The sequence below is a fragment of the Pinus tabuliformis genome, chromosome 8 (genome assembly GCF_031772625.1).
Source record: "Pinus tabuliformis cultivar Carrire ecotype Pingquan chromosome 8, CPIR1, whole genome shotgun sequence".
Classification (NCBI taxonomy): Eukaryota; Viridiplantae; Streptophyta; class Pinopsida; order Pinales; family Pinaceae; genus Pinus; species Pinus tabuliformis.
In genome coordinates, this window is record NC_142294.1 from 1,470,611,240 (window position 1) to 1,470,636,224 (window position 24,985).

Below are 24,985 nucleotides of genomic sequence, written 5' to 3' on the forward strand. Positions count from 1 at the left end.
AGGGGACAAGGAAGAGCTCGCGAAGGTCTCTCCGCAAAGTGCAATCCATCTGATAAGGCAAAGAATTCTGCGAATACCACCTCCACCCACACCACCACCATCTTCACCAACATCACCTCCATCTTCACCCATACCACCTCCACCACCACCGTGATACAATATGGCAAGCACAGTGAAGTTGCCTATGTTCAAAGGATTAGGAAACAAGGATCTGAACCAATTCTGGTTCGTTATAAGGGCTATATGGGAAGCACAAGGAGTTACAGATGAAAATATAAAGAAAGAAACACTAGTTAACACCTTCCAGGATCACGCGTTGTCCTGGTATATTAAGCACTCCAATGATAATCCAAATGCGGGAATCATGGATATTAAAGTAGCGCTAAATAAACAATTTAGCAGGTTGAAGTCTGAAGCATAGTCGATTGTCGGATTCAAATATATCACGATACTACCAAGCGAGACTCCTTGAGAGCTGGATCAAAGGCTGAAATGTATGATTCGCGAAGCTAATATGAATCTGACGGATGGAAAACACCACGAATGGTTTGTAGCTTTTCTAATGCCATATTTAAGGAGTGTGCTATCGTAGCAGAAGATAATGACTCAGGAAGAGACCTTAGAGATTGCGATGAGGCTGCATGAGACCCCAACATAGGATCCCAAATTGGGAGTTCAGCAGATCCATGTGTAGCTAAATACTTTATGCCTTGAGATGCAGATTCTGAAACAGGATAGGACAGCTTGACTAGAAGTATGCGAAGAGTTATGGTGTGTAAAATGCAAGGGTCAAGGTCATGACAAGGACCACTGCCCAGTTTTCACAAATTACCTCGCAAGAGGAGGACCAATGCCGTTAAGGCTGGAAGCACAAGCTGGACCTAGAGTGGTGCCTACTTTATGGTGCGTGATTTTTCAAATAGCTGGAAAACATGCCACAAACAACTGCCACTTGTTACAGAAGTATACACAAAACTCACAATAATTGTTCTGCAACTTTTGTAGATTGGTGGGAAACGATGAGCGCACCTGTAGAAGCTATGAGTTAATGATGCATAGAACTCCCACCTATAGAGTTCAAGTGAAAAACGTAGCCCCTTGACCAGACTAAAGGAATGGTGTGAACAGGATTTCAGGGGCACGGACAAGGTTGAGGTGGAGGAGGACCTGAAAGAGGTCGCGGACAGTTGATATGCTACAATTGCACAGGGCCAGGACATTATGCCTACGATTTCACAAACCCAACGTGCCTATCATGTTTGTATTGCACATTGTTTGATCATGAGACAAAATATTGTCCCACATTGATAGTTAGGATATGCGATAAAGGAGCGCTACTGCCTCCTCCAACTTAGAACCTATAGATGATGAGGTCTGAGCCATGCAAGGAAGATCCGAATGTGAACATTGTGCTTTGAACTAGAATCGTAATGGGAGATGAAAAAGGTAAACAACCAAAATATAATACTTGGGTTCACAAAGATCTGATGAAAGAAGTGGAGTTTGATTTGGAGCTCACTCAGGAAACCTTCATGGAAGCTAAGAAGAGCTTCGTTGATGCCTTCACTTCAAGAAGAAAAGATAGACCAGAGCCAGAGATGGACCCATCCATGCTCACAATGTTCCTGGAAACATGTATGAATTTACTGCGTGGTAGTAAGGTTGTAAAAGGATTACAAGAACTCATTAAGAGATGCGTTGGGACTGTGCCAGGAGAACTGCGCGTAGTCCAGAAGATTGGAAAGCATAAAACAAGAACAGGAAGAGAAATGAGACTAACCACGCAGATTGGAGAATATGAGATGGATCAAGTCATCCTAGACTTAGGATCAAATGCGAATGTTCTGTCGAAATAGAGATGGGAGTGAATGGGGAGACCTATGCTGCAGTGGTATCCAATTCAGGTAAGAATGGCAAATCAGCAGGAAATAATACCTATGGGATGATTGCATGGAATAAATGTGGATATTGAGGGAGCCAGCACGCTGGCAAACTTTGAAGTGATAGAGATTGTTGATGACAACAATCCCTACCCCACACTCTTAGGAATTGATTGGGCCACTGACATGAATGGGGTGATTAATCTGAAGAAGCACAAGATGATTTTTTGAGAAGAAGTCACTACGCATAATTATACCCCTGGACCCTACTGAAGGATCGTATATGGAGCCAGTGTACGACTATGAAAGTGATGATGATTTGGATTGCATCTACAAGATAACAACGCGAGAGAAAGGTCGGGTAAATCCCACCGCAGATGGGTGGATTTCATGGGAGCACGAGAGCTTCTATACTTCGTATTCTGATGAGATGGAGTGATGGAAGAATCGGTTACACGAAGTAACTTGATTTGTAATATGATGACAAGGTCATTATGCTGTGTATTGACAAAAGTGCGAGATCTACCCACTTATGATGGTTTAAGCGAGGTAGATACCTTCTTCGATAAATTTGAAAGGGAGGTGCTAGAAAAGTAATGATTCCATGCCTTGGATTGGGTATTGCATGCTACAACTGCGAGATGGTGGGTTAGGCACAAAGGAAGCTTTGATGACTGGCATGAATGTAGGAGAATGATGCGCACACGATTTGGGAATCCTAGGGTGCGTCTGACAGACAAATACAATGGACGGGATGATCCATGTGTGCCTCTAGCCAAGTGGGCACAAGCATATGGAAAGCAACCTATGTGAATGCACATGTACTCTAAATTGAAATTCATGGTCAATAAGTGTGTGTTGGGGGGACAAATGTGTAAATGGCTCTTAATGTTGGGAAGACATTATGTAGTAAGAACGATCACGTAGAAGGTTCTATGTGTAGAAGCGTTCAAGAAAGTACTGGAGACCACGCTAACCAAGGTGTGAAATGCACAGGGAAGTGATTGGGACCTGCACGTACCTGAAATATTATGGGCTTATAGGACGACATGTAAGAAATTGATGAGACAGACACCTTTTAGGCTTGTCTATGGAGTGGAAGTCGTAATCCCTATAGAATACATCATGCCTAGTCTGTGCATAGTAGCGCTCACAAGTATGATGGATTGCGGAGCCCTAGAAGAGAGGCTCACATAGTTGGAGAAGCTTGAAGAAGAACGATTTTTGGCTGGATTTCACCAGAAGCTACAGACGCAGCACGAAAAGGCTTGGCACGATCGCCATATCAAGCTGTGGACATTCGAGGTAAATGATTTGGTGTTGTTGTACGATAGTAAGTTTGATACATTCCCAGGGAAGCTCATAATGAATGGGCTAGGACCATATGTTATTAAGGATATTATAGATGGAGGTGAAATGCAGTTGGTAATGTTAAAAGGAGAACCTTTCCCAAGAAGAGTAAATGGTAGTCATCTGAAGCCATACATAAGTGTCCTAGCCATATAACTCACCGATGGAATCACATTCTTAGCGCTCCAGGCAGCTGAAAGGAGGCGCGGGACTATAAACTACTCTGCTCGGGATCTGCGCGATGTCAAGACTGCGCGCAGTAGAGAAGTGTCGCAGGGTCTGCGACAACACAAGGGTAGCTGTGTTGTCACTCACGTTGGTTGGAAAGTGACCGTTACAGCCACTACTCATGATCTGATGCTTGGTTTAATACCAAATGGAGTGGGTGGCAGGCAATTAAGGCGAACTTTATCGGCTAGCTTCTTGAAAATCTTCCACCAATCGAGCATTAATGGACCGAATGTGGGGGGAACAGTCGAATTCAAATTCAGAAGGCACTATAAATTACAAAGGGCTATCCAGTAAACAACACTTGGCAATTTGAAAACTAAGTTGTTGAGCACATAGACATTCATGAACCCAAACTTGTTCAATCTTCTGAAGGCAAATTCATTGCTTGAGCAATTACCTGAGATGTTGAGAGAATTGTGGTATCACACTATGGCAACACTTGAAGAAGCTATGGATACCAGAGTAATGACCTCCGAGGAGGTCGTGTAAGCCATTACGAAAGTGGAAGACCCAGAAAGTGTTAGGATAGTCATAGAAATCCCTAAATTTCCACACATGCAAAGACCCAAGAAAGACAAGCAAGCCATGGTATCGCTGCATGTATCCCCTACGAATATGCTAAGGACTAAGCTTACCATGGAAGAAAAGGAGAAGAATATCAATTTGGAGGCTGATGAGGAGGAAGAATTTGAAGAAATCCTGGTAGAGGAGGAGGATGTAGAAATGGAGGTTGAAACCTAGGGTACAGACCCTCTTACCAGGCTGCCAACATATGTTCCTCCGCGGAAGGGTAAAGCAAAGGTGCCCAAAGATATAAATGAGAGAAAGAGTTCTTTGTAGACTCCGATACTCCCTGATGACATTATTTTTGAAGGAGTGCACTTGGGGCGAGTGCCTGTACTGAAATTTGAAGACTGCGATCTCGCAGACCATGAGAAGTTCCCACATTTGGAAACCACACAACTAATGTGCCAGAAGAAAGACGCACCAACTGGAATCATCATGTTGGAGCCATGTAAATGGCTGAGAGGTGTAGAGAAGGCAGGATTGTTAAACCTGCTTTGGGTGCCGCATTACCATCATTCCCTAGTGACCATTTTTGTCATAAAGCAACTGCTCTGCGTGGTGCATGATAGGTGCTTATGGCTGGAGGAGTCGATCCCAATTACAGACCATTTGATTCACAGAATTACCCAGCTCCCTTGCAAAGGGGAGGACCCAACAAACATCTCCGAGGGAAATAGTGACGATTTGGCTATCGCAGAGGCCATGAAGAAGAAGTTTAAACTCGAGAAGAAGAAGAGAGGGTATGTCATTTCCAGCATCAACAACCCTGCGATCAAAGTCGCAATGTAGATATTGGAAGGAAAGGTTACGCGGAAGTGCTGCACATATGAGGTTCCCACACTGGTGGTTGCATTAGTAGTGCAATGGGTCTAGTTCAAATGGGCAAACTACTTATGCAGAGAGTTCCTTGAGAACTGTCGCGAGGCATAGGAGTAGGGAATTTTTTTTTACTATGTGTGGCTTCTATTGTCGATAGTACTGGTGGTTCAAATGGGAAAACTACTTATGCAGAGAGTTCCTTGAGAACTGTCACGAGGCATAGGAGCAGGGAATTTATTTTTACTATGTGTGGCTTCTGTTTTCGATAGTATTGGTGGCACGGGAATTGCCCAAAGATAGCTAGTTCCCGACAATCGCGCAGGACCTTCCGAAGGTAGTGAAGTATGCTTCACTATGGGAAACCAAGAATGCACAAAGAATAAGGGACTGCAAAATCTTCTCCGTGTTCATGGAGATGAACATCAGAATGGGGATTAATTACAAGCCACGGTTATTGCCCATGGTATACAATAGCCTACAGAGCTTCGCAGAGTTCAAGGCATATTTCCACCACGTCTACATCAAGGCATGGAAGGACCCCGTGAAGACGTGGCACGAACTACCATATCTGGCGACAAACGACATCATCTTCGTGGTCCTAGAGTCATGGCCGCCAGAGTGGCGCGCCCCAGCCAACTCTGTGGTGGAAGCAGAGAATTCCATTGCACAATGGATAATGGAAGAAGTGAAACTGTGGATCGTGTAGTTGGCAGAAAAGTGCCGAAACGAAGCAGCAGCAGCTAAGGCCTAGGCGGCACACAACACTGTGAATTTGGCAAAAGAACAACAGAAGGTGGTAGAAGAAGAGCACGAAGGACATAATTTGTATTCACTTGAACTAGAGACCAATATATAGCAAGGTGGCATGGACCCGTAGACAACGTCCACCCAATTGAAACGTCTGCACCCAAGAGAGCAAGTAGGGCCGCGAAAGAAGTCGAAGGCTTCAAAGACTTTGTTCGACCCGATCACCCTTAATGAGGGGGATCTGCATGAAATTGGCGAGACGGTGAGGGACATCACCATGGAGACCCTCCAGTAGTTCAAGGAGGAATGCCAGATGGTGTTGGGGGCTCTGCGGGCACAGATACAGGAGTTGCAGGTGCGCATTCCACAAGTTGGCACTGTGTTGACTAGCCTCGCAGTAGGCACGTCCGCGGCCGAGGAAATGTTATGGGACCAGATGACCAACACCATAGTGCTGCCAGATGGCACACTCGTTATAGAAAATGAGGCCAACAGGCCTATGGTCAGTGGGTTGAAAGGAATCAGATTAAACGTAGCTGCACTCCCTCGGGAGACACTCTATATTTTGCAAGATGGAGTTACTGTAGAACTACGAGCCAGAGAGGGTCACACGCTCCAGGTAATGAGTGAGTAGTGCATCAACATAGAGAATTTGAGCCTACAACGCGATGAGGCAGTGGCGCAGAACAAACAGATTGTGCAGGTGGTGGAGGAAGCCTACTAGATGGTCCCAGAGTTGGACATCCAAGTAGAAGAACCAGTGGAGGTGCATGTCTGGAAATTAGCAGCAGGGGTGTGCAAGGCAAAGGAAGAAATGGCCAGGGTTCAGTTGGAGCCTAACCTTCAGATAGCAGAACTGTAATTAAAGGCATAGCCTTCAACTCCATCGAAGGTTAAGGAAGAACGTGCCATCACAATTACAACAACAATAACAGAAGTTAACAACGTAGTGACAGATTACACAAAGTTGTTCGAGCAGTTGTTCAAGGTTATCACCACCGTACAGGAGGACCCAAACATACAATGCCTAGAGACAGAGGCACGTGAGCTACAGTAGAGATACAATGAAGTAAAAGGGACCACACAGACAATTTCCCTTAAGGAGCAGGTGGATGTTGCTTGGCATATGGAAGTTGTTTTGAGGGCATGCCTATAGCCATGGATTGATGAGGCGTATATCATTACAACCTCCACTGAAGCAAAGCTCACACAACTGCAAGAAACACAGGAAAAGGTTCAGGACAACTGTTTAGCCACAACATTCTTTGAATAACATGTTGAGGAATTACAACATGCAGCCGCTCATTGCGTTGTCGATCGTGAAACAATCCAGGCAGAATTGGGAGGTCTTCGTGCAAAGATCTCCACACCAACAGAGTGACTCGAGGTTGAGTCACTATGTTTATGTTGGGGGCCTGTTGGGTGTGGGATCCCCCAAGGGAAGTTTTGGGGCTTAGAGCCCATATTTGGCTAAAAATTGTAATTCCGAGGTAAACACTCCACATTTAATGGGTGCGTAGCGCGTAGCTTGTAAGAGAGTCATAGGGTTGTCTGCCCTTAATTTTTGTATTTTAAAGTTGGCTATAGAGATATACCCATGGTCCGCGGACCATGGGATTGTATAAATAGAATGAGGCTTTAAGGAGTTAAGACATCGGATCTAATCAAATCACAAAGGATGAAGAGTCAAGTCATATCTATGGAGTAAAGTCTAGTTTTGGGTCGTAGAGTAGGAGAAGGCTCTGCAGCTGAGTGCATAGAGGCCTAGTATTCTACAGCTGAGTGCGAGAACCCCTGTAGCTGAGTGCACAGGGTGAGTCGAGTCTGTAACAGTTGGACTATTAATAAAGAGAAGTTTCACATCATTTATGTGTATTTATTTCCTATTTTATGCATCTGTTACACTGGTTATACATTGCACGTTTAATGCTTATATGATGTGTGAATATGTATAAATGTGTTGATTAAGTAAATGCAAGATACAATATCTATTTATGCAAAGTTAAGTAAGGTTTGTTAAGAAGATAAGTAAGATAAGCGGTGTAACTTGGGAAATAGTGCAAGTTGTTGCCATAACAGCACAAAAGTATCTCAGCCCCTGGTTAGGGTTGCACGAAAGACGATTATAACAGATCGTGAAGGTATTGAAGGTTAGAGCAGTACATGAAGCAACATGTGCAAAGGTAGGCATAGTTGGACTAAATCGAAAAGACATACATCTCAAGGGTGCGGAAACTTGGTTCCAACATCCCCCCATACTGCTTCGAGTGAGACTTCAGTCATCGCTCCACTGGCTAGTGCTGAAAGGGCCAATAGCGTAGGGATTTGTTTGGCTAAATAACTCTAAACCTGGGTTAGGTCCCCGTAAGCCAAAAATTGTAGTTAACTATTATTAACTATGATTAACATTCAATTATCCATAATCAACCAAGAAGCACATTAGCCAAGATCATGATTAAGGAGTTGCAAGCAAGTAAATATATTACTTCCTTAATAGATATTTACACTAAAAAGAAACATTGATAAAGAGAAAATTAGCCACATACATTTATTACATTTAAATAAAAGGAATTATGCCTATTAAAAAGATGTCATTCAATATGATGAGTGCATTTTCTAAATTTAGGCTTCAGAAAAGATCTAAGAGATTGGTTTTCAGGCGTACACCTTCCGTTTATCCAAAGAACCATTGACAAGATTGCTAAGATCCTGAAGGAGCATAAGGTTCCTTTGACATTTAGGCCCCTAAACAAAATCTAAAGCTCCCTAAGATCGATAAAGGATCCTGTGAACCCCAAAGATGGGAAATGTGTTTATGTCATCCCATGCTTCTGTGGAACTCTATACATTTGTGAAACTGGTCGCTTGATTAAACAAAGGATTCATAAGCACGCGGTTAATATCAAACATGCAAGGTCTCACTCCATTTTGGCAAAACATGCAAAGAAGACTCAACATCACATCTGCATTGAAGAAGTCAAGGTCATTGCAAGGATTGATCATTTTCATCATCAAAAGTTTAAGGATGCCTTGGAAATTGAAAGGAGACATTTAAACCTAAATAGAGACTATGGTTGGAGTATTAGTAGGTGTTGGATCCCTCCCTTGTCTTCCTAAAATTTATGTATTCATTGATATATCTATATATATATAATTTTTATTTTCTTAAGTTATTAAGTTATTTTTATTTTATTCAATTAATTTATTATTATTATTATTATTATTATTATTTTATATGTTTTACCCATCCCTTCTCGTTAATTTAGTCTATTCATTTTTTCCTATTTTATTTATGAGTTAATACCAATAAACGCACTTGAGCTAGAGATAATCTAGGATGGATGACCTCCCTGGATGTCTTGGTTACTAGATGCAAGCCCCGAAAGTGATGATTGACGCTATGTGATTCATTTTACTAGTCTCAATCCCACTTGTTCACTCGTGTGAGCATCACCCGATGCAATGAGTACTAATTAGACTATTAAAAAATCACGAGAAACTAGTCATTTATGACTACCTCTCATGGAAATGGTCATAGATGAATGACTTTCTTAACACAGTTGAATCCCCAAAAATGATATCTAAAACCAATAATCTTAGTTTTTCAATTACCACAAATATTGTTTCCATTCATATATTTTTTTTTTTTTTTAATTTTCACTTTTGTATTTATATTTATATTTTAGTTTTATTCATTTACAACTAATATTGTTTCGGTTCATAATTTTTTTCTTCTAATTTTTTTATTCTTTACACCTAGAATTATTGATTAACTTAGTTTTAGTTTTATTACGGATTATTTAAATTTGGATATCTTATTCTTAATTTATGGTATTTTTTAATTTTATTTTTTCCAAAAAAATTAGTTATTTACATCGAGTTGTCTTTAGTGTGACTTTTTGGAAGCTTTTCCTATGGATTTTTCTGGTCTAATTTCTCTAAAATCCAATAGGAATTCTTGGAAATCAAGGGGCTGATGGGTAACCCTTGCCCAATTCTTAGGATTTTTTCAGGCATATACAGTCAAAAAAACCAACAAATGTAATATTAGCTTATATGTAATTTAATAGTTTTTATTAATAGGTTATGATATTAACTATAACATAACTAACTCACAATTAACTATTTAATTAGATAATATTGGCCCTTTTTATTTCATATTTGATAATTAATTGTTTAATTACACAACTTGTTAGCTTTATTATAATATTAAATATTTAATTATATAGTTTGTGATATAAATTTAATACTAACCCTTTCTCATATCAATTAAATACATTACTTCATTTAAGTATGGTAATAGTTATGAAACTAACTTAAATTAATTATTTAATTAAAATCCTTTTGGTAATTAATTAATTTCTATTAGTTTAATATATGTAACTAACTTACTAATTAACTAATCTTATTTCTCCTATCCCCTTCCTATAATCTGGTCTAGTTAGTCATTTTTCAATCAAAATATAGTTGTTAGAAAGTCTAGTTTGCGAGTCCAATATAGCTGTTACATGATCTAATACAATGTAGCCATGATTTGGTTCTTCAACTTGTCCTGACCATGAACCACACTCGTTGGTTCCAAAGGCGTCCACAAAAGCATCCCAATGTGATTTACGCCCAAAAATCTTCTCATAAAACAAATCAAAATTTCAACTCAAACATTTCTGTTGGATTCCAGCACTGCAAGCCCAAAAATTCGTACTAAACTTTTTGAAGTTTGACCATACTTAAAGATTTATTTTTTTTCTTATTTTAATCTTAAATTTTTTATTTTAAATATTTTATTCCAATTTAACTTACTCTTTTTTTGTTGGTATTTTAATATAAATATTTGACTCAACCTAATGTAAGTATTTGATTTAATAATGACCCAAACTTAATTTAAGTCTTATTTGTTTATATTTTAATATAAACATTTTACTTTTATATTAAAATATTATCTTATAGAACATTTCCAATTTAATTAGTTATTTTTTACTCAATCTACGGCTAGATTTTTTTTTCCAATTTAACATTGTAATAATTAATTTCAAAACTAATTGTTTTACAGTGACCGTTTCTACATCGATCTCTCTATTGTCTTTTATTTATTTTAATTATATTTTTGCCAATAAAAATGAGCTATTTAGAATTGGAGTTTTCTTTAGTGCTACTTATTCGACTTTTAGGTGCAGGAATGTAGGGAAAATTTTGAGGTGAAATCTTGATTTGTGTTATTTAAACTGATTTTTTGAAAACCTCTAGGGCACTTCGATTGTGCAGGGGTTACCCATCAAGCTCGTGATTTCAATAAATTCCTGCGGGATTTTAGAGAAATTAGACGAGAAAAAACTTCCAAAAGGTATCACTCAAGACAACTCATTTACAATTTTGGTCTTAAACTTTTTGAGGCTTGACCATAATTAATGATTTATTTTTATTCTTATTTTAATCTTCAACTTTTTGACTTGAAATATTTTATTCTAATTTAACTTAGTTTTTTTTGGTATTTAATATAAATATTTGACTCAATCTAATCTAAATATTTGACTTAATGATGGTGCGGACTTAATTTAAGTCTTATTTATTTACGGACTTAATTTAAGTCTTATTTATTTATATTTTAATATAACTATTTTACTTTCACATTAAAATATTACCTCATAGAACATTTCCAATTTAATTAATTATTTTTTACTCAATCTACGTCAAGATTTTTTTTCAAATTTATTATTGTAATAATTAATTTCAAAACTAGTTGTTTTATGGTGACCATTTCAACATTGATCTCTCAATTTCATCTGGTACCATGATTTGATTCTTCATCTCGTGGTGACGATGAACCACACTAAATAGTTCAAAATGAGTTCATGAAAAATTTACTATGTGATTTTTTACCAAAGAATATCTCAACATTCATGACGCCTGTATCTCATATATAAAATTGTAATTAAAAAATCAAAATAACCTAATCCATTAACCAATAAAATGTGATAGAAATATATATTAATGAGGCATTAAGATTATATAATATTTTTCTAAACCCAAATACATTATAAACTAAAGGTAATTTTTAAAATTTATTACAATTTCATTTAAATATTAAAATTTAAAAAAAAATTAGTTAAAAATTAAATGCTTTTTCTAATAATTTTTTTTTTGGGAAATTTAAATGAAGATATCAAGATTATTTAGAGCACATCCGTTTTTTAATGCGATGAGATTCTTTTCGATATATCTTATCAACTACCCCAAGTTTCCTTCATCACTTTACCTAGAAAAACAAAATCAAAAGCCGAAACATATTAACAATAGTAATCACACGAAATTATTTCGAGGTGTGATACTTACCCATCAAGCATGAGTGTGAATCTAGGTTTTGCTTTAACGTGATGGTTGTGGGCAGGTCGCCTCTTCATTTATCACTCGTTTATCACAATATATATATAGCGTTGGCCTACACCTTTCTTTAAGAGTTTCGGCTGTGACTCACATTGTGTTGCGGCGAGTTTAGGCTGTGACTTACATTGTTGGGTGGCGAGGAGTTTCTGGGTTATTAAACTTACATTGTTCAGGCTGTGACTTACACTGTGTTGCGGCGAGTTTAGGCTGTGACTTACATTGTTGGCGAGGAGTTTCAGGCTGTGACTTACACTGTGTTGCGGCGAGGAGTTTAGGCTGTGACTTACATTGTTGGGTGGCGAGGAGTTTCAGGGTGTAATGTCGTATACCGGTAGACAAATGGAGGGTCTTGATCACTACAGCGAGGTATTCAGTAACTCATATTTATTTTAATAAATCACATCACTAGCCGATCTACCAACTCTGCTCGTTCTGGAATTGCTGCTTGATACTTCATTCTTAAAGCTGAATCAATGTTATCTTTTCGTCATAACTAGCCAACGGTCTATATGTGATGTTTAGGTTGCTCTTTTGGCTTCTGCATGTGGAAATTATATCTTGGCGACTTACACGCTATTTACGACTTTGCATGTAAATGATGATATGACCAGAAATTTTGCTGTCGTACAACTATATCGAAAGGTACGGAAGAATTTATATTTCTGTTTGTTTACTATGCAGTAGGGTAAATGACATTTAATTAAAATCTCTATTGTATGCCAGAGCTTTAAAATTAACTTTTCAATTCATGTTTGAAAAAGAGGGGATTACTTTGAAGAGAAATTTTATTATAGAGTTATGAGATTGATGAAACCATTTTTGTTTCAGAATTCTCGTGATTATGCACTCCTTAGCAGTACGCCCAATATGGAGTTTCAGAAAAAGTTCTGCATCAGATTTATTCGATTGGTTTATAGTTTGTCAACTTTGCCAAAGTAATAGATCTGGGTTTTCTATTTGTTTCAAATTCCCTTAATATTCATTCTACTGGCAAAATTCTTTGACTACATTGGTAAATATTTAATAGTGTATGCCTTGCGATAAATCAGCTTCGAGGTTTTCCATGAAGTGTGGCCTTCGGTGGCTAATAGTATCCAAGAATTTCTGATATCGAAGAGCACAACAGAAGTGGATGTATTACGAATCATTTCGATTTTAATATTTGTTGTTCATCTTCATAAGAGGATGTCAGTGCAACCTGGATTCCATTTTGCGCAATTGCGGACATATGGGGTTTTAGTTACATTTGAATTTGCGGCGCGCCTCTTGCAAATATGTGCATCTGTCAAAGACGTCTTTTCAACTCCTTTGTTGCCTGCTTTACTCGCTTTTGTAGAGTGGTATGTGTACAGCCTTGACATGATTATAGCGAAAGTTGAATCCTCTGTTGAAAGGCAGTGGATAAGCAGGCTAACACAGATCTTCTGTATAGGTTGCCAAAAATTTCTGAACAGCACCTTGTCAGGAAAAAACATGCAAGGCCAGGATGGTATCTTGATTTCTTATATAAATAACAATCAGTTAGTGGATCGTGTTGCCCTATGGGAAGATAGAGTGCTTCAAGTATACGCCCCATTTGATCCAGTTCACCGTGCACTCCAATTGTCAAGATCGCTTTCTTGCGCAGCCGATGAAAACAAGAATCGTATGGCAAGAATAGTTGATGCGGTTCGAAAGGCTTTCTTGCCCAGCCGATGAAAACAAGAATCGTATGGCAAGAATAGTTGATGCGGTTCGAAAGGCATTGCCGAATAGTGAAACATCAAAGTTACAAGGTGTTCCAAAAGACACGAAAGTAGTCAAAGTCAAAGTCGCATAAATATAGGTGATTTTAAAAATAATATTACATTCAGGTGGATGTACAGAGCATGGTTATTGGACTTTTTGGTATGGGAAAGAAAACATGGGTGAGCGAGGACTAAATGTGATTTTAGGCTTTATTCAGCTAGATAATTTTATTCAGTTAGATAATTTTAAGTTGTTTGTTGAGGATTGAAATTAAATTAGGAGGACTATGAACTACATAATGTTAAATATTTGTGATGTGTCGCCTAATATGAATAGAATATTTAAATAGAGTTGAAATATGGATTTGGTATGTGGAAGAAAACATGTGCGAGGAAGAACTATAATTGATTTTTGACATTATTCAGCCAAAAGTAGTAAAAGTCGCATAAATATAGGTAATTTTAAAAATAATATTACATCCCGGGGATGTACAGAGCATGGTTATTGGACTTTTTGGTATGGGAAAGAAAACATGAGTGAGCCAAGACTAAATGGGATTTTAGGCTTTATTCAGCTAGCTAGTTTTAAGTTGTTTGTTGAGGATTGACATTAAATTAGGAGGACTATGAACTACCTAATGTTAAATATTTGTGATGTGTCACACAATATGAATATAATATTTAAATGGAGTTGAAATATGGATTTGGTATGTGGAAGAAAACATGTGTGAGGAAGGACTATAGTTGATTTTTGGCATTATTCAACTAGTTTTAAGTTGTTTGTTGAGAATTAACATTAATTAGCAACATTATGAGTAGCTAATGTTAAATGTTTGTAATGTGTTTTATGATATAAATATAATGGAAATGTTAGATATTTGTGATGTTTTTTTATGATATGAATATAATGGAAATGTTAGAATGTAATGGATTATATTCGATAAGTGTTGGATTATATTGTTTTTTAATAATCTATGTTTTGAAAAGTTAATTTTTCTTTCTTTTCTATGATGAATGTTTCACATTGTTACATCATTTTAATGGTTTTTTTGTTTCTTAATATTTTTGGTATTATTGGTAAATGTAGAATATTACAAAAATGGACACCACTTTACATATACATTATCATATTAAACTAGGAATACCCAAGCCAATTTTAAGTTTTCACACAATAATTCAAACTAATCCATACTATCTAAAGCCCAATGTCAACATTTAAGATGCGCAATGTTTCTACTATGGAATGGTGAGTTTGCTATAGATGTACATTGATTCATATAAGAAATAAAGGTGGGGAAATACATAAAGGGAGAAAAGGTAGAACTCATTATCAAAATTAAATTAACATCTTATATTAGCATAACTTTATGAAGATAGATTTGAGAATATTCGGAAAGAAGAAGCCGAAATATTAGTACACGTGAAGGGCTAATTGTTGGCTTGAGTATAGATTTGGCTAATTGTTGGCTTGAGCTAGCTTGTGAGGTAGAGAGTTATATTATACTTGTGCAAAAACTGTTCAGGAGGAATAATCATTGTATTTTCTTCTCAGATATTTTGGGTAATGCAATATAGGTAGTCGAGGTTTGGAAAACTTGCTTTCCCCGGAGAAATATTGTGTTATGTGTGATTGATATTCTTCCTCTTTCTGCTTATTGTTTTCATCGATCATTTTTTGTTTCTATTGTAAATAGTAGAGTAGATTAAGGTTTGAGAATTGAGTATGCCTTGGATGACAACTCAAATTACATATCCTGGAAAGACAAGATGGAAGTAGTTTTGGAAGATAATGGTCTCAACGAATTCATTGATCAAGACATCCCTAAGCCTCCATCATTGGATGCTAAAGATTTAGCTGAATGGAGAAAGTGAATGGAGAAAGTGTGTGACAAGCACGAGGTAGATTATCCTTGAGGAAGTTCGAGATCACATTGTCTCGAGTCTCCATAGAAATGAAACTCCACTCTCAACATGAAATCCCAGAGGAAGCCTCAAAAGTAGTCTCATACTATTGAGAAACCACAATTGGAGAAGCAAAGAGCAGAGTAAGTGGAGAGATCCACTCAAGCTAGAAGAAGAAACCTTAGAAGAAGTCTCAAAAAGTTGTAGAGTAACCACAATTACAGAAGCATGGAGGAGATTGAGTAAAGGCATGTAATCAAGAAGATACCTCCAGTTAGAGGAAATTTCAAGCCAAGTGGGTAGAGGGAGCACATGAAACCATACCTCTAGGTGTGAGGTGGGGCGATGTGAAGTATTAGTCCCAAGAGGGCAGAAATTTGGGCATGTTCCATTAACAGGTTTTGTCTCATGGATCATACCTTGTTATGGGATCCCATAGTACATAGTAGCGGGATGGATCAGTGGCGGTTGATGCAATAAGATATTAGAGTGGCAGAGGCAGAGGCTAGAAACAATCAGATACTGGAGAGCACAGAGAAAATTTGACAACAACGTAGATAGGTAGAGTTGGTAGAACTGTAGAGTTTTTAGTCGACAGAGCCATAGCTAGTAGCAGTCAGAGACTTTGGTGATAGATGCATCATACTAATTCAGGTTGGATGTTTTTTTTAGCAGTTGATTTCCCCAAAGAAATATTGTATTATGCGTAATTGATATTCTTCCTCTTTCTACTTATTGTTTTGATTGATCATTTTTTGTTTCCGTTGTAAAGAGTAGAGTAGATTATTTTTGTGTGATGTATGTTCCAGGACTAAAGAAGAATCTTGTTTCCTTCATGGTAATGGAAGACCATGGCTATGATTTAAATTTTAGTAAGGGAAAGGTCTAGACACATCGCCATGGGACAGGTGAAAAAAATTGATGTGTGAGTCAAGAACTTGGATGCTCTTGAGCTACAAGATGCATGCAAAGCCTTGAGGAGAAAAGCAAAGGTTAGAGACTTGGTAGTTGAGAGGAAGAGTGAATTACCTCTCAGAAGCAGTCTTAGACAATTCCGCAGCTACAATTGGAGAATCAGAGAGGATACTAAGTGGAGAGATCCACTCAAGTAGAGAAGAAGCAAGCTCAAAATTAGTCTCAGAAAGTTGTAGAGCAGCCACAATTGGAGAAAAAGAGAGGAGACCGAGTGGAGGCATCCACTCAAGAAGATACCTCCAGTCAAGGGAAATTTCGAGCCAAGTGGGAAGAGAGAGCACATGCAACCATACCTCTAGGTGAGAGGTGGGGTGATGTGAAGTATTAGTCCCAAGAGGGCAGAAATTTGGGTCAGATCCATTGAGAGATTTTGTCTCATGGATCATACCTTCTTATGGGAGCCCACGATACATGGTAGTAAGACGGACCATTGGCAGTTGATGCAGTCAGATATCAAAGCGATAAAGGCAGAGGTTAGTAGCAGTCAGATATTGGAAAACACAAAGTAAAGTTGAAAATAATGCAGATAGGTAGAGTCAATAGAAGCATACAATTTTCAGTTGACAGAGGTAGAGCTAGTAATAGTTAGAGACCTTGGTGATAGACGCATCATATTGATTTAGGTTGGATGTTTTTTTCCTTTTAGTTTCATGAGTTGATGTAGTAATAACACAATAGAGAAGTGTTGAATGTAGAATATTCCAAATGTTTGGGATTGGGATAGATTTGAATTCCTTTCTTTTTGAGATGAAGTGTTAAAAATGGAAACAAGAAATGTTAAAAACAACATCTAGAAATTCCAATTTAATTTGTCCTTGAGTTAAATTGTAATTCTTTTCTCATAGAAACTTGTAACAATTAACTAAGATAAGCAGACTTAGTTAGCTTAGGAAATTCGAGTTGGAAGTCTATTAGGGGTCATGTAAGTGTGATCCCTAAATTTTAGGGGTCTAGATTGAGCTTATTGGAGTTGTATTTAGATAACTCAGTCTAATTGAGTTATAGTCAGTTAAACTAGTTCTAACTGTTGGAGGAGCTAGTAGAGGTTTAGTAGTGAGTTAGTGCACCAGTGCATCCTCAGTGCCACACCAGCTAACTAAATATTCACTCAATAATAACTTAGACATGTTTGTTTAGAGGAAGTGTCTCTTTCCTTATTATAGTGTGGAAAAGTATCACAACATAGTGTTGGGAGGTACACTATGACATCGAGTGTTTTAAACCTAGGCTTAATTCTCTCTAGTGGTGGGCATACGTTGCTCATAGGAAATGAGTTGAGGTTGTGTTCTCGTCTTCCTTCATCTAGTATGGTGTGCTTTTGTTGATTGCTTTGGGTAATTTTCATGTTGGTAAGAGTACCTTCCTTCTAGTTCAGTGATTGTCTTGGTGTGGGATGGAAGAGTTTCTTATTTGAAGAAAGTTATATCAACATACACTCTAAGTTTAGTCTCTATTTGTCATTACTTGGGCTCTATTTCTGGTCATCTTTTTATCTTGCAAGGTTATGGCTTGGTGTGCCAATTTTCTACAATTCTAGTGTTTGTTATGAGATTTTAGTGTAGGAATTTACAGGGTAAGTTCCTCAGAAAGAACACCAAAAGGACACCGCTCACAACCAGATCACAGATCAATACACCAATATTTTTGACGTGGTTAAAACCCTGAAAGAGGGAAACAGTCCACGGCCTGAGCCAATGCGGCCACTTCAGGAAATTTATTAATCAAAGAATGAAAATTTAGATAAGCTTCTCTCATGCACGGATTACCCTACAAATGACCCTCCATGCACTTTAAATAGAATTCATGGACCAATCAAGTGTCAAGCCACGGATCAAGTGTCGGTAATACCGAGGAGAGAATGAACCTTCGGATCACTACATATCATGACCGTCGGATTGTAAGTTACAAAATGTACAACGGTAAAGAAACACACTTTACCTAACTCTATACCTAACTCTATACTAGACCAAGTTGTACTTAACTATTTCCTATGTGTCGGAATATCCTAACATCCCCCCTTAAGAACAACTTGGGATAGGATTGAAGGATTTACAAATATGACACAATAGGAGAAGGAAGGAGGCACTAGAGCCTATCCCCCCTTAGTGACAACTTCCTGAACTCCAACCATAAATCGAAGTTTAGTGAATTTCGCCTCTGTGAGAGCCTTTGTGAAGATGTCTGCAACTTGATCATCTGTTGAACAATATTGCACTTCAAGAACATGGTCGTGAATGAGCTTTCTGATGAAGTGCATGTGCAGTTCAATGTGTTTGTTGCGTTGATGTTGAACTGGATCTTTGCATAGATGAATGACACTTTGATTATCACACCAAAGTGTAGTCGGACGCTGCTGCTGAAAGCCAAATTCTGACAGGATCTGACGAAGCCACAAGGCTTCCTTACTCGCTTCTACGGCACCACGATACTCTGCTTCTGCTGATGAAAGAGAAATGGCAGCTTATTTCTTACAAGCCCATGTAATAGGTCCTGAACCAAGAGTGAACACATAACCGGCAGTAGACTTCTGATCATCAGGGTCACCAGCCCAATCAGAATCAGTGAAACCAACCAATAGAGGAGCTGCTTTGGCACTGTAATGAATCCCAAACTGAACTGTACCTCGAACATAACGAAGTATTCTTTTAGCTGCTTTCCAATGACTTTCACGGGGGTTTTGCATAAACCGAGCAACAAGGCCAACAACAAAGGAAAGGTTAGGACGAGTATGGGTTAAATACAAGAGTTTTCCTACAAGTTGACGGTATAATGTAGCATCAACTTCAGGAGAAGTACAAGTGACTGAAAGTTTGACTCCAGACTGAAAGGGAGAAGGGGCTGGCTTACAGTCTTCCATGTGAAAATGACGTAGAATATCACAAGCATACTTGGACTGGGAAAGGGAAATACCCTCCTTGGATTGCAAGACTTGAAGACCGAGAAAATAGTGTAAGTGTCCTAAGTCTGTCATTTCAAATTTCTTTTTAAGGCTGGACTTCACATGGTTTATAAGGCTGGGATCACTACCAGTAAGGATAAGATCATCAACATAAAGAACAAGGATGATAAGAGAGTTGCCCACTTTCTTGGTGTAGACAGTATTGTCAGAATGACACCTAGAAAAGCCAGATTCTAAAAGAAAGCTATCCATTTTGGCATACCAAGCCCGAGGAGCTTGCTTGAGACCATAAAGGGATTTCTTAAGTCGACAAACAAGGCTGGAGTCTGTTTGTATGAAGCCAATGGGTTGTTACATATAGATTTCTTCATGCAAGTCCCCATGCAAGAAGGCAGATTTAACATCCATCTGATGAACTTCCCATTTGAAAGAGGCAGCAAGGGAAAGAACAAGGCGGATAGAGTTCATTTTGGCAACAGGGGAGGAGGTTTCAGTGTAGTCAATGCCTTCAACCTGTGAAAAGCCCTTAGCAACAAGACAAGCTTTATGTTTATCAACTTTCCCATCTGGTCCATACTTGGTTTTGTAAACCCATTTGCATCTAACAAGTTTTCGTCCCTTTGGTAAAGGAACAAGATCCCATGTATCATTTGCCAATAATGAATGATATTCTTCATTCATAGCTGCTTCCCAATCTGGATGGCCTGAATCTTCTGCAAAGGTGTCAGGATCATAATTTACTGGAGCTTGAGCCAGTAAAGAAGAGGCTCTCTCGAACTGAGAACGTGTGCGTCGCTGATCTATAGGATCACTAGCAAGATCACCTGTTGCATCTCGAGTAGCACGAACCCATTTTGGAAGCTCAGGAGCAGAAGGAGGATCCTGAGATGGAGGGGGAGGATTGTCATCCTCACTTTAATCATCTGAAGAAGAAATGTTTTCAAAGGTAGAAGAGATAGGGAGAGGTGGCACATCCGCCGGACTAGGCTCGCAGGCCGATATATTTTCATCAAATTTTACATCTCTTCTAATGATAACATTTTTGGACTTAAATGGAATAATTCTATAGCCTTTGACATATTCAGAATATCCAACAAAAGTACATTTTTCACTCTTAGGTTCTAAAGCTTTATGCTTTTCATCTGGAATATGGGCCCACGCTTCACTTCCAAAAACACGAAAGTGACTTACATCTGGTTTGATTGAGCTCCATGCTTCTTCTGGAGTGATATTCTTTAAAGCCTTAGTAGGAGTGCGATTTATTATGTAATTTTCATAGTTAATTGCTTCTGCCCAAAAACTAAGACCAAGTCCTTTAGATTTTAGCATACAATTAGCCATTTCCTTTAAGGTGTGATTCTTCCTTTCAGCTACACCATTTTGTTGTGGAGTATATGGAACAGTATGTTGCATTTGAATTCCATTCTCAGTGCAATAGTTGATGAATGTGTTTTTGACATATTCTCCGCCATTATCAGATCTTAACTTAAGAATTTGATGTTCAGATTGTTTTTCAACAAAGGCCTTGAAGGCCAAAAAAGTGTTAAATACTTCACTCTTGAGTTTTAAGAAGTATACCCAAGTGCGTCTGGAGAAATCATCAATGAAAGTTAAGAAATACTTGCAACCAGAGAATGACACAACTGGAAGTGGACCACATAAATCGCTTTGCACAAGTTGTAAAGGGGTTGAGGCGTGCCAAGAGGCACGTTTTTCAAAACTGTCCCGATGATGTTTTCCGAGTACACATCCGGAACAAACACCATCTCTGCAAGATACCATAGGAAGACCTGTCACCATATTTTCTTTACATAGATGCTGAAGGGAGAAATAGTTTAAGTGACCAAATCGCTCATGCCAAAGTTTGCTCACTTCATCGTTATGAGCAACAAATACTGAGGGAAGATTTGATGACCCAAAGTTGTGAAACTTATACAACCTTGTAGAATCATCAGCAATGCCAGTAGCCAAAATTTGTTTAGGATCTTTTAAGTCCTTGATTACAACATCATGAGGTGAAAATTCAACGATTTTACCTTCACCTGAATGAGTTATCTGATATACAGATAGAAGGTTAAAGGATAAGGTTGGAACACATAATACATCATTAAACTGACCATTGTCTAGATGAACAGTTCCAGTCCCTACAACATTAAGAGATCTATCATCACCAACATATATATTTTTGGTGTTACAATCATTTAAAGAAGAAAACATGGCTTTGTTTTTGGCCATGTGATAAGAAGCTCCAGAATCAATGAGCCACTCATGAGAATGAGAAGAAGAAGATACATTTAATGCATAGCCAGACCGAGATGCTTGACAACCACATGCAGAAAGTGCCATTCCTGAAGATGAAGTTGAAGTTGAAGATTGCCCCAAATGGATGTTATGCTTCTTCATTGCTGCTTCCAAGGTTTCCATCTTTTTAAAGCATTTTGATTCTAAGTGGCCATCTCGATTACAAAAATTGCAATGTCTATCAGTCTTCTTCCCTTTGTTTTTATTTGTCTTATCATTTTGTTGAAATGATTTTTCATTTTGGGGCTGAAATTGCTTAGGACCCTTGTTTGGTTTAGGACCATTCTTTCTAGGATATGACTTCTTAGGATTCTTTGAATTTGGTTGCTGTTGGGCGGCTAACGCTTTCTTGGAAGAGTTTCCAAGATTAAGAAGACCAAGGTGTAAGAGTTTTTCTTGTTCTCTTATTAAAGAATCGCAAAAAGAGTCAAAGGAAGGGGGCTTGTAGTCTTTTCCTTGAGAAATGAAAGCTTCTCTTGTAGAATGGAAGGTGGAAACAAATACAGAGTAGGCTGGTCCCAACTTAGTAAGGATGGAATAAATAAGGTTACTATCTTCTTTCTTAACCTTACCACTTTCCAAGAGATATCTAAGGGTCTTGAACTTGGACAAGAAATCTTCAATGCAAGAAAAATTATTAGGGTCCAATGTAAGCAACTCATTTTCAAGTTGATGGGCTCTAATTTCATTTTTAATCCCAAAAACTTTAGTGATTTGTTCCAATGCTTCATTAGGAGTATCAAGTTCTGCAATATGGAATCTAAGATTAGGAGAGATAGACATCCCTATCAAACCACGTGCTTGATCTTGTCTATTTTCCCATTTAGCAACCTTATCTTCATCCTTCGGTTTCTTCTCTTGGCTTGTGGCTATTCTGTAGAGACCTTTACTTCTAAGTAAATCCTCAATGTAGGACAACCATTGGAAGTAGTTGGTGCTGTCAACTTGGTATTGACTTTCCATTTCAACAGAAACTGAAGATGAATATGCTGAAAGTAAGTGTTCCAATGGATAGATCTCAAAAAATTAGGCTGGTTTAAAAAAAACGGCTCTGAAAAAGGCTTCAGGATGAAGAAGTTATGGCTTTTTGAAAAAAAGTTGTTGAAGTTGCCGACGAAGTGCAGGAATGTGCGGAAATGAAAAAGTCTGCCCCCACAAAATGGAGACTTGAACCCAAGACCTCTACTCTCTTAAAATAGCTTTGAACCAATTGATCTATACAAAAAATTTGAGAGAGAGAGAGAGAGAGGGGGGGGGGCTTTGGGTTGCGTGCTTGCTTTGAGAAAGCTCTTTTTCCCTACAAAACAAAAAACACAAAACCCAACACGGACATGCAAAGAAAACGAACCTTATGGCTCAAAGTTAGTGTTAGCCGAAAAACTAAATATTTTCAAAAATGAACCTTGCGGCTCAAAGTTAGCTTTGGCTGGAAACTAAATATTTTCCTCAATGTTTCTGATTTTCTGAGATCACCCTAAGGCGCAGGAAAAAGAGCATACGCATGAGAAAAATCCTTCCTTTCTGTTTCTGATTTGCCCAGATCACACAGAGTCGCAGGGAAAAAAGCATACGCAGAAATGAAAGGTATAGATCCGGTAATAAAAAGGCTAAATAAACTGAAACCGAAATAAACAGAGAGAAAATAATAGTAAACTGCAAATAAACACTATATACCTCTAGATCTTAAAAATGACGTAGCTAGGGCTACCGGAAACCTTTTCGCGTGAAACGAAAGGGGTTCCTCACTGGAACAGATGCTCCGAACACAACAGAGTAGTCCTCTCGGCCCGAAAGCAGTCAGAAACAACAGATCTAGGAAACGGCAGTCGGATGCAGTTCTACCGGCTTCAGATTTGGATCACCAACGGACGCGGCCCTCAAATAGCTCTGATACCATGTAGGAATTTATAGGGTAATTTCCTCAGAAAGAACACCAAAAGGACACCACTCACAACTAGATCACAGATCAATACACCAATATTTTTGACGTGGTTAAAACCCTCAAAGAGGGAAACAGTCCACGGCCTGAGCCAACATGGCCACTTCAGGAAATTTATTAATCAAAGAATGAAAATTTACATAAGCTTCTCTCATGCATGGATTACCCTACAAATGACCCTCCATGCGCTTTAAATAGAATTCATGGACCAATCGGGTGTCAAGCCACAGATCAAGTGTCGGTAATACCGAGGAGAGAATGAACCGTCGGATCATTACATATTGTGACCATCGGATTGTAAGTTACAAAATGTGCAACGGTAAAGAAACACACTTTACCTAACTCTATACCTAACTCTATACTAGACCAAGTTGTACTTAACTATTTCCTATGTGTCGGAATATCCTAACATTTAGCTGGGGAATACTCTTGTTTTCTTTGGGTCATAACCATATTTTGCTTAAATTTTTGGGCAATGGTATCTAGGTGTTATATTTGTTCATTGTTATTTTGGTTCCCTTCAAGGTGCCATTTGTCTCTCTATTTTTCTTTAGGATTATTTTGTCATCTTTGACAGTCCCAAAATTTAGTGAATTGCACAATTCTATGAGTGATCTAGTGTCAATGGGTTCTAGGTTATTTCTCTATTTTTTTTTTTCTTAAGGATTCTATCACTCTATGTCTTTGGTCTACCCTAAATTGGGCTATTTGGTAGAGTTTGGTCTCCTGTCTTTATTTTGGGGGGCACAATCTATTGGCTCTAAGGTTTCGATTGCAAGAGGTTATTATGTATTTCACTTCTTTTTTCGAAGGCATGGTTTATGTTCCTATCTTGTTTGTTCTCCCGTTACAAACGTTATGGCACCTCACCAACATATGATGAGTAGGAGGGGTAGGTTTATAAATGTTGGTGTTAAGAGAACAAGAAATTCTTCATTCGATTTTGTGGACACTTCTTTGATTCCATTCCTATTAAGGTTAGGAGGTAAATTCTTCTATTTGAGGAAATAGAAAAGGAGGACTGCCCCTACCATTCTAATTTTTGATCTTCAGATATTAGTGGAAAAATTCAAAAGGATTATGGACCTTGATAGATTTCCAAAGAAGAGGTGGCACTTCTTGTACTCTCTCGCTTTGCATCAACAAATGGATACATTGCTTCGTATGATCTTTAAATATAAACAAGTTGAACAATATAATTTATTTTATGGGTTGGAAGAGGTTAATATTATGTTACATAATATATGTTTACGTCTCAATGATGTGG